This window comes from Silene latifolia, chromosome 11 (assembly GCF_048544455.1).
Source record: "Silene latifolia isolate original U9 population chromosome 11, ASM4854445v1, whole genome shotgun sequence".
NCBI lineage: Eukaryota > Viridiplantae > Streptophyta > Magnoliopsida > Caryophyllales > Caryophyllaceae > Silene > Silene latifolia.
Window position 1 is genome coordinate 150,979,745 of NC_133536.1, and position 12,681 is coordinate 150,992,425.

Sequence of the window (12,681 nt, forward strand, 5' to 3'; positions counted from 1 at the left end):
TCTTCAAAACCTAGGAGGTTAAAGTCATCACTTGTTGAAGATGATGAATTCATGTCACTTCTAGAAAGTAATGATCATATGACTTACATGAGAATGTTTAAGTCACAACTCAATACAAGGCTTAGAGCCATGAAAATCTGAAATAAAAGGCTTGATTAGTGTCAAAGGGTTTTGCACTAATAAAGCGAGATTTCAAAGCTTGACTGGTTGCAAAGGGTTTTGCTCTAGTTGAAATGCTTAAGTCTATTTGGATCTTCTTAAGGATTGTGTTTCATTATGATGATATACATATAGCAAGTGAATCTAAAACCCACTTCTTCAATTAGAAGGAATGTATTCAATACATGTCTTGAGTTTTGTAGATTCTTGCAATCCTAAGATAATGTGAAACTTAAGAGAGGGTCTTAAGTAGGACATCAATGAGTTGGATTCAATGTTTTGATCATATTATAAAACTTTTCTCAATAGGTTGAGAAGTTGTGTTTATGGGTACGGGGACTATATTAGCAACCCAGTCTGAATACTCGGACACTTTGATGAATCCAGCTTTGAATTGCTTATCGACTTCTTCTTTAATCTTAAGAGCCCATTCTGTCCTCATCCGATGAAGTTTCTGCTTCACAGGTTTGAAACCTGACTTAATTGGAATGCGATGTTCTACAATATTCCCGTCGATCCCTGGCATGTCCTTGTCAGACCAAGCTAAGACGTCTTTGAACTCGTGTAGGATGTCAATGAAATTGGCCCATTCAGTTGGGTCTAGGGTCGTCCCTATCCTAAGTTCTTAGGGTTCTAATTCCATTCCTACATTTATAGGTTCGGTGTTTTCTATAACTGGTGCCCCTTCCCTCTCTTCTAGTATTTCTTTAATTATATAGGGAGGTAATTCGATTGAGTCTCGGTCAGGATCATCCTCATTATCATCGTAAACAGAATTGTATTCTGAATAACACAAGGAGTAAGCAGAATCAGATTTATTCATATTAAAGTTTAAAAATAGCTGAAACAAAGAAGCCATCTGCGCAGTAATCAGTGGCGGTAAAGGGACAGTTACTGGGAAATTCCCCAATATATTGTTACTAGGTGATACTATGCTAGGAGAAACAGAAGGGTGGGGCGTGACAACAGGAAGAGACTCTCTAGCGACTTCTCTAGACTTAGACTCCGACTACGACTCTGATACGGACTCTGACTCGAATTCATCATCTTCGGGTTCTCCTTTGAACATCTCTCCTTCTCCAATAGTGACCTTGAAGAGTATTCCTTGATTGTTGGTCCACTTGATCGACTTTCCATCCTTTGTGCTGATTTGAGCTGGTGTTGGTGATCAGTGTTGTAGGGTTGAAATGATCGTCTTGAAGTATCATGGTAATGATCTCATCCTACGCTACCCTGACGAATCGATCCTCTCCAAATAGAAGGCTAACAGCCCGTTCGTCGACACAAGGTGTCTGACGGATTTTGACGGTAGGAACCATTTCTGGAGGAATGAAGTAGCAATCGTGGAAGACCTCGATTCCAGCTAGTTGAATGTCTCTGTACCTCCAAGGTTCGAGAAATCCATGAAAGTATTCACAATCTCCTTCCCTGACGAAGTACCCATTTAGCGTACGGAGATAAGGTTGCATTTGGATTCCCTTACTTTTGCGATTTTGAACTTGAGTAAGCATTTCGAGGGATTCGGCCTTCGTGGGGTTGTACCCCAAGCCTAGTGGTATCTTTTGGGAGTTACCTTCCTTAAAAGGTGTAAAGGTACTCTCTCTGATAGGGTTTAATGGCATTCCTAGGAAATATTCATGGGATTTGAGTATGTGGTTGACCACTAAGTTGGAGTATGGGTCGAAGTACAAGGGAGCCAGCTCGCTCTCTATAAGTTTTATGATTTGAAATCCTCCAAGCTCGTACAATAGATCTGTAAATACTTGGTTTCTTGACATTTTCTCTATCACGGCCTTGATAAATGACGAAGTGATCGTCACTACCTTGCCATCTAGAGGGATTTTAAACTTTTGGTGTAAGGTGGATGTCACTGCTTTGGAAGCGTGAATCCAGGGCCTACCTAGAAGTATATTGAAAGATGCCTCGATGTCCACTATTTGAAAACTAACCTTTCGCTCGATTGGCCCAGTGGCCACAGTAAGATTAATGAGCCCCACTACTTTACGCCGCGTTCCATCGTATGCCCGAACGCCTTGGTTAGTAGGAGTCCAGTCTGATTCTTTTATGCCTAACTTGTATGTTGCCTTTAGTGGTATGACATTGACTGCGAAGCCATCATCCACCATAGTCATTGGTACATTTTTCTTCAAGCATGTGACTGTGATGTATAGAGCGAGGTTATGAGTGATGCCAAAGGGAGGCAAGTTCTCATCTGAGAAAGTAACTGGGTTACTTAGCTTGACTGAGTCTTTGAAGACTAGGTTGACGACGTTCTCGGGTCTAGAGTCTTGTGCTACGTTCAATTTAGCCAACACATGCAGTAAAGCCTGGCGATGAGGAAATGAACCTGCAACTAGTTGCCAGACTGAAAGATTAGCCTTTATCTTTTGATGTTGCTTCAATAAATGGTCAGCAGATTTATCTTCGCCATTATTTGGTGTGACGACATTGGTGTTAGTAGCAACTGGACCACTCGTTTGTCCTTGAGTGACATTTTGATATGGACATCCCGAGCGAGTAAGGTGGTCTACATCTTGATCTTCACTGGCTTTAACTAGGGGATGTTCTTTGAGGTAAACATCTTCATCGTCATCCCCCCATATTCCATTGATGATACAGACCTCTCTCAAGCTTATGATTTCAGCCTCTAGGTCGATTATTTTCTCGACTAGATTGTCGGTTACTGCGATCACTTCTTGCATTGTGGATCCTTGATATAAGATTGGAACCACTGGCATGTCTCTCCTAGGTATAGTGCTTGGATTGCGTAGGGATGCCACTGTGGCTTCTAGCTCTGAAACCTGTCTACTTACACCTTTTTCCCATGTGACAAAATCGGTGATAGTGGGGGAGATAGTGGAATAACTCTCCTCATTTTCTAGTGCATTGACCTCATCTTAAGCTGGAGAAATGAGGTGAGAACAATCTACGGTGGATTCCTCATCTGTGATCATCATAATTCCAAGAGGATTCTGAGTATTGCTAGGCTTGATTGCAGGAGGTATTGGCAGGCACCCATCTTCAATCATATCCTGAATGGCATGCTTCAATTTGAAGCAATTCTCTGTATCATGTCCTTTGCCTCTATTGAACTCGCAGTAGGCATTCTCATCCCAGAACCTAGACTTCTTCTCTGGGTCAGGTGTAGGTCTTATCGGTTGGAGTTTGCCTTGTTTCATTAATCTTTTTAGAGCATTAGAGTACGAGTCCCCAACATTGGTGAACTTTCTCTATGGGTTATTCTTCTTAGTAGACGATTCAACAAGGTTGACCTCGTCGGTCTTGCTAGTGGAGCCATAAGAACTACTCGTTGTGCCTTGATATCCGCGACCTACCGTTTTGGACAAGAGTCCTTTACGGATGTCATCTTCAATTCTTGTTCCTAGCACAGTTAAGTCTTTGAAAGACTTTATGTTTTGGTACCTTAGATGGTTCGCATAGATTGGCCTTAAATTGTCCTTGAGCTTTTCAACAAGAGTAGCTTCGTCTAGGCATTCGACGAGTTGCGTGCTAGTCTTTCTCCACCTACTTAGGAATCAGTGAAACCTTCTTTTTCATTTTGGGTAAGAACCTCTAGAGTGCGCATATTGACTTGAATTTTAGCATTATCTGCGTACTGTTTGGTGAACTCATTTGCAGCATCATCCCAAGTAGCCGTTTTCTTATGATCCAAGGAGTAGAATCATTACTTTGGAATAGTATCAAGAGATGAAGGAAAGATCCTTAAGAATATCTCTGGCTTAATGCCTTTGATAGACATATAATCCTTAATCCACGAATGTGGTTCAAAGGGTTTTCATGCCCCTTAAACTTCAGGATGTCGGGCATGTTGAAGTTAGTTGGCAGTTGAGCACTTACTGTTTCATATTTGCGACTGTCTTCCCTATATATGTCACCCCCCTTGAGATACATTAGTTGCTCCTCCAAATACTGGAGTCGCTTTTCAGCTTCAGTAGGACCTAGTGGAAGATTGGCTTCTGGAATAGGAGCCTCTATAGAAGGAAGTCTATCTTCTATAGAGACAATACGGCCTTCGATAGCATTAAGGCGAGCATAAGCTTGGTCTTGGCTTGCCTGGAGACGAAGGAGTGCAGCTAGGATTTGATCATTACAATTTACGAGTTGTTCGAGTTCACCATTAACGCTTGCTTGACTAGTTCCCACCATTTTGGACTGATGATAAGAATGTTAGGATTCATTAATCTCATTAATTTACATATTCATATATAAATTAGTTTATTTAGTCATAAAATAAGTGCTAGATCTTATGCATGCAAACTTAATAAAAGGAGATGGAAAAATCAATTTCTCGCCATCTTATATTCGGTCATTTGGGCACCAACAAGATCTTCTTCTTGTTAGATCTTGAGCTTCCTTATAATGGATGAACAAGGTTCAAAATAGAATCTCTCCCAAAAGCATATACCCAAGGAAATCCCTTAATAACTTATATAATTATGAACTAGTAATAATATAAGTTTTACTTAAAATTTGACACAAAAATATTAATTTGTTCTCTTGAATATTTCGGTCAAGAGAGGAGTTATTTTTTGAGGTTTTTGTTTCTCTAAGTTTTCACAAATTATAGAGAGAAATTCATTTTCTTACACTAGAAAATATGAGTTAAAGTTGTGAATAAAAATGATAGAGGAAAAGCTCTATATTTTCTCTTGGAAAAACCGGTTGGAGGAGGGAGTAGGAGCCAATGCATGAGCTTATTTTTCTACACAAGAAAAATAGGCATGCAAGGCTAGAAGTAGGTAGGTTATCATTGTGTTTCTATTTAAAACAAAAAACACAATATAAATCTTATACTCCCTCCATTTTCGGCACACTTAAATAAAATGGGTAGTCCATTTTATTTTGTCATTTGTCAATTGTGACAAATGTGACATGTTACTTGACATGTGAAATTTTAATGTATTTTTAACATATTAAAAATCAACATACTCATAAAATATGTCATATACAAAATCGACTAGTAATTCGTAATTACTTGTACCAAAACGGTTTATCAAATTATAAATTTACAACAACTTGTATTTATAATAATTTATTCATTCTGTTTCAATTGTTTCGTAAACAATATTTTAATCTAAGTAATGAAACAATTCAAATTTTTAGACCATATCTAATTTAATCGAATTACAATAAGTCACGTTAACTTTACTCACAAAATCATCCGTCAATTTTAAGCAATTCAATTAACTCGTATCGGCATACGATTAATTAAATAATCAATTAAGACTATTTCCCCATAGGTATGACCTAAGGGGATCAACTGATCACCACCGTTGCACGACAGTAATGTCAAACTCTAGTCAGCCAATCATTACCGATATGTGTGGACCAGTTGACTGTAAAATATTACATCCCACATGTATTCTTAAAATGAGATTTAAACATGTGATCATCATGATCGACAGTTGTGATCGCATTATTGTCGGAGGACACATATTCTAACAATCTCCCTCTTGTCCTCGACAAGTGTGCGTCACCAAATCTCTTGTCCTATTAATATCTCCCACTCAATGCAAGGTGTCTTTCAGGTCGTACTTGCAAGTGATCATATCGAGAGTGGTTTCCTCGATCTGGAAAAAAAACTGATTGACCGGAATCATCTACCATAAATACCTTACGAGCGTGGCCACGCATTTCCAGTTCATTACTCCTCGAGGGTCCCTGAGATATTGTTTTAACCCTGACAAGGGGGTGGACAATTCCTTTCGCACTATTCCCTTTGACTAGCCACAGCCATCATAACCCAAAATATGCCCATTTGACCCCATTTACGAAGGTCGTAGTAACATAAATCAAAGTTAATCTGAAACTGTGCCACCTTGGGCGAACAGTCTTTAGTCAAAAGAATCGACTCATTATAATACTATAGTAGCTTTTGCCACGACCAGACTATATAAATTTGCCAGAACTCAATAAGCGGTCATAAGGCCCGACAAAGTGTTCCTAACAGTCTGCCTATGTGATTGACTAGTCATCTCACATGACCCTATGGCACTTGAACTTGCCATCAATCGCATCACACTCTAGTCACTTCGAGACGTCACCTCATGCAAGTGACTATGGGCAAATACCATGTTAATCCGGGTTCACTTTAGCGGGGTTCAATATTGTCTCTACAACCCGTTTGGATGTAACAAAGTATAAAAGGAGTTTTTTGGTTTTAAAAACCCGAACGACAAATGTGATTATCACATATGAATAGTCAATACCTGATTACTACTTCATATTTTTATAATCCATTTTCATCTTATATGTAGTTGTTCATCTCAATGCAATTGAAATGACATATGACATGACTCATCATGTTATGCCTATGAGAAGGCTTTGGTTAGTAGGTTTTATCAACTTCTTGTACCTTACTCAACCTTACTACATACTCGTTTTCCTTTGTAATGTATACATTTGCATTACAAAACTTTCTGAGTACGTGTCTAGATCCAATCTAGACATCGGCCCTCTAGCCTTAGAATAGCTCCCACTGTTTTCACAGTGTGAGGGACTCATCCTTCTTGCACATCTTATGATTGCAAGTGTACTCAATTTCCTTTGTAAATATCTCTCATTGTTCTTTATTACCTAGAACGATTCTAGCAAATCTATTTCTTAAATAACATAGCCACAATGGTTCCTTAACCATCTTCACGTGTTTTGAATATGGTTTTGTCTGAAACCTTTCGCAATCTCAATTGTCATTTGTGTAACACCCTTGCACAAATTAGTTAATTGCATCAAAAACACTTAACTTTCCATCCTTAATGCTTCCTCAAGCACTTAAGAATAATCTATATGGCTACTTGGTAATTATTACTTAAATTCGATTTTGAAACAATTCATCATACTCAAAGTATATGAAGTGTTGTACATCATTACTCATTTAATTAATCCGGCAGCGGAAACAAATGAAATCAATCAAATATGTTCAACGCGATTGAACTAATCATGAATCTTATCAACATAAGACTTCTTATTTGGCGCTAATATCATGTGGATTTAGCTACATAAATCTAGATATTAAAGATGTACTATATTACTCCAAGTCTTAAACCATTCCCAATGATCAATATGTCATTCATATATTAGACTAATTAAAATTTCCGTAACTCCCACTAAACTCCATGTATATACACAACTTCTCGACTTATCGAGAAAAGTTTTATAACATGATGAAAACATTGATTCCAACTCATTTATGTCCTACTTAAGACCCTCTCTTAAGTTTCACATTATCTTAGGATTGCAAGAATCTACAAAACTCAAGACATGTATTGAATACATTCCTTCTAATTGAAGAAGTGGGTTTTAGATTCACTTGATATATGTATATCATCATAATGAAACACAATCCCTAAGAAGATCCAAATAGACATAAGCATTTCAACTAGTGCAAAACCTTTTGCCACCAATCAAGCTTTGATATCTAACAATTCACTTGGGATTTATTTCGGATTTTCATGACTCTAAGCCTTGTATTGAGTTGTGACTTAAACACTCTCATGTAAGTCATATATTCATTACTTTCCAGAAGTAACTTGAATCAAACAATTTCTTTGTAAGTTGAAAACTCTTTACTTTCTAAAAGTAACACGAATTCATCAACTTCAACAAGTGATGAGTTCAACCTAGGATCCAAAAGTAACACGAATTCATCATATTCAACAAGTGATGAGTTCAACCTCCTAGGTTTCGAAGAAACAACGTCATGTAGCAAAGAAAAAACAGTTTCTTGCGACATACAATTTTTGACACAATTCTTTTGTGGCTCTTGAATATTTTCTCCCACTATGTCTTCTAGAAATAAACTTGTATTCTAGAAAGATAGCTTCACGTGCCACAAACTCGTTTTACTCGTGATTATAGTAAGGAAAAATGAGCATTTGTTTCTTGTGAAAACTTACAAGCATGGTACTCTACCATTTCATATCTCATATGATTCGTTTTAGATTTAGTGGAAAAATAATTTAGACAAAATGATAAAATCCCCAAAAGGATCAAGTAACTCAAAGTAACTTGATTGAAGTCCAAACCATATCGAATAGCGTTTGATTTCTTTATCCAACCACACATTATCTCATAATGTGTGCTAAGAGAGATTAATTTGTGATACTATATCACATTTCCTTTGGCTTATATCAAAGTCTTCACTTTGATAATCCCATCACGACTAAATCGTGATTCCTGGAACTCTTTGAACTTCTTCAAAGATTTCTCTATTTACCTTATTAAGTGAACACATTAGTGTCAACCTAAATCGTTGGTAAAAGAAAATGATCAACCTATTTTGGATCAATGATTTACAACCTCGATCTCCTTTTCAACCAAAAGGCACGAGACATCTTGCTTTGAATACAAGATACGCATATACCATAAGATTAACAATATAATGGTTCCAAGAGTACTCGATAACTCTTTACGTTCATCATTCCAGAATTTAAGGTTTAATCTTGGGTTACCAATTTGAGTCTTGCATCATCTACATGATATGTCATTCTAGTTTGGTTTAGAATATAATCACCTTGATAATGGGCTAGTCATACATCAAATCATGGTGTATAGGGTCACAAAAGTGAAACCTCTTTTGTATCTTAACAAGGTTATATTCTTATTTAGCGTTTATGCACTTAATAGTCATAATTAAGTATAATTATAAACCCTAAACTAGATTGATTACACAATGACTCTATTTCTCGACATTATTTGATGCTAGTCGTCATATTATAATCATCTTATGTATCGAATACAATGATGAAAACCTCCACTGGTTTCTAATATTGACGAAGTAGTACTAGCAAAATTTATGTTAATCAAATAAACATTTAAAGAAGAATGTCCCATTAGATGTCCCACAACTAACTTGCTGATTCTTCAATAATTTGGGGTAGTTTCCTTTCTGGTGTCCAACAATTAAGACAATGGAAATGTTATCGGTCGGGATTGATAGGTTTAGTATCGTTATTCTCAATAACTTTACTTTTAACATTACCTTGTATCAATTCCATTCTAATTTTACTTCTTTACACCTCACCCTTTTCTTAACGGTTTAAGAAAATGCTCCCACTCATTTCAATGAGTCTTTGCTAAGAGAAGCAAAATTGAAATTCATGTAGACTACTCTTCATTCGTTTGTTTAGTCTTAAAACTTTCATTGAAGTGGTTGCGGTATTTTGGTCAATTTTGATTTCCAACAAATCTAGTTACCAAAATGATGTAACGTTTCAAAGTACTTAACTCAATTAAGCATATGAGAAACAATTCATTGTAAGTAGATATGTTAGTCAAGAATCAAAAACCCTTTTGATCACTAATAACTTTTATTTATACTCTTCACAAGAGATCCTTACAATGGATAATACGAGGTTTTTAGAAGAAAATTTAAATTTTGTCTTTAGTTACGATGTTTTAATGGAGATTTGAACTAAAATCGAAATGATATCGTATATAAATTGAGGTAAAGAAATAGAACAATATGATAACGGAATAATGAAAAGAAAATATTTATCGTTATAATAATACTTGTAAAAAATGTAACAAGATATGAGCATTTATATAGTGACCTCTACCCAACTATAATAAATGATTCTAAGATCCATATTCATATTAACTTGGGCACGATAGGGCCGATTCATCCCTTATCAATATAACTCGGTGGATTAACTCTTTAATCGATTCTACTTTTAGAACTCTTGATCGATAAAATTACATTAATTTTTATCTTTAGCCCAAAACACATCCGGCAATGGTCGAGAATACTTTTGTTGAGTTCAACCCAAATTTCGAATAAATGTGTCCATGATCCAAATCCACATCAACTTGGGCACGGTAGGGCCGATTCATCCCTTATCAACATGAATTCAGTGGATAGACATTTATCACCCATTTCCCCTACGTAACAAGGTTTGTACCCCGGTATGGCCGAGCGCACTCCCTCATGAAATAGGTTTTCATGGTTTCTACTTTTTGGTAAGGCTAAGTCTCAATTGTTTATTTTAGCGAGAGGTCATGTCAATTTATTATCTATCACGTTTTAAGTGAACTAAAGCGGTGAACTACGATAATTGTAATTGAGACGGTCGATAAACTAGATTTAAAATGCATGTTTAGTTATGGCGATTTAGTGATGCATGCAACATATAAATAAAATGCAAAGCATAAAGATAAAATCCTAGTACAGCCTTCCTAAAATAGTAAATCTAATAAACTATTACAAATTTGGAAACCAACTCCTTTGGTCCCTTGAACTTCGGTCATGACACGCATTTCAAGGCAATACTTTCTTTGATGGATCGCCTTCTCGAATGGCACCGTCTTATAATATGTATGAACATGCTAAAGTTTATGCTAAGTAAAATTACATAATTCAAAAATTAAGTAAAATTAAGTAAAATTAAGTAAAATTAATTAAAACTAAGACCATACTAAGTAAAATTACATAATTCAAAAATTACATAAAATTAAAATATGATTATCATAAATAAAGTACATCATTATAATATGTATGAACATGCTAAAGTTTATGCTAAATCGCCTTTTAAGAGCCAAAATCATATATTAATCAGTTTTTACGGATTTGCGTGATTTAACTTATTAAAATCACAATAATTACATAAATTCATATTTATGTACAAGTTAATTACCCTAACCATCTTAGGACTCAAAATTAGTCTCCACTAACATTTTGACAATAATTAAACTTGATTTCTTAATATTGTTCATAAATGGACCCAAAAACACAAAATTATGCTATAAATTTCAAATTAAATTATAAAAATTTCAAATAATTTCAAATTTTGAAATTTAAACTCATGAACATTTTGGAAAAATACCATGGCACTCATAATGTTCAAAACTTAGGTTAAAAATTTCGAAAATTTATCGAGAAAACAATGTTGCGGTTTATCGATTTTAACAACTATGACCATAAAAATATGAGGAAAAATTATATTCATCAACTTTTCACTTTTAGATCTGAAATATATGATAAAATGCAACATGTGACATTTTTCCATAGTCATGAAGTATGTTTTAGCATTATTACTAATTATAGTCACTATTTATGTGATTTTTCATCAAAAATTCATAAATCATGCATAAAGACTTCATTATAACCAAATATTTTACACACATCTTATAAAAATTCATGTGACAACATACTAAATTTTCATTACCAGATTCGAAATATAACTTATATTAACCTATTTACCCATTTAAATACGATTTTAACTTAAAAATTCATATTTCAAGCAACACAACTCATTTTAACATGAAAATTTACAGGCCATCATTAGATAATATATGCGAAAACATATCCAAAAACCATTGAAAAATTCGAAGTTTAGCTATTTTTCGTCCAAAAATGACATTTTTATCATAAAAATCACATTTTAATGCCATAAATATATAAAATAAACAATAAAATCCATAAATAAACCAAAATGTCCTAAACCTCTCTTAGGACCAGAAACTTTTAACATGCAAAGTTATTTTTAGGTTTATCTTCATAAATCCAAATTAATTAGTTTTGTATGTTAATCATATAACTCGGAAAAACTATAAACCGATTTGCATGCAAAGAACCTAAGGCTCTTGATACTGCTTGTTAGGATTCATTAATCTCATTAATTTACATATTCATATATGAATTAATTTATTTAGTCATAAAATAAATGCTAGATCTTATGCATGCAAACTTAATAAAATGAGATGGAAAAATCGATTTCTCACCATCTTATATTCGGTCATTTGGGCACCAACAAGATCTCCTTCTTGTTAGTTCTTGAGCTTCCTTATAATGGATGAACAAGGTTCAAAATAGAACCTCTCCCAAAAGCATATACCCAAGGAAATCCCTTACTAACTTATATAATTATGAACTAGTAATAATATAAGTTTTACTTAAAATTTGACACAAAAATATTAATTTGTTCTCTTGAATATTTCGGTCAAGAGAAGAGTGATTTTTTTAGGTTTTTGTTTCTCTAAGTTTTCACAAATTATAGAGACAAATTCATTTTCTTACACTAGAAAATATTAGTTAAAGTTGTGAATAAAAATGATAGAGGAAAAGCTCTATCTTTTCTCTTGGAAAAACCGGTTGGAGGAGGGAGTAGGAGCCAATGCATGAGCTTATTTTTCTACCCAAGAAAAATAGGCATGCAAGGCTACAAGTAGGTAGGTTATCATTGTGTTTCTATTTAAAAATAAAAACACAATATAAATCTTATACTCCCTCCATTTTCGGCACACTTAAATAAAATGGGTAGTCCATTTTATTTTGTCATTTGTCATTTGTGACAAATGTGACATGTTACTTGAAATGTGAAATTTTAATGTATTTTTAACATATTAAAAATCAACATACTCATAAAATATGACATATACAAAATCGACTAGTAATTCGTAATTACTTGTACCAAAACGGTTTATCAAATTATAAGTTTACAACAACTTGTATTTATAATAATTTATTCATTCTGTTTCAATTGTTTCGTAAACAATATTTTTAAT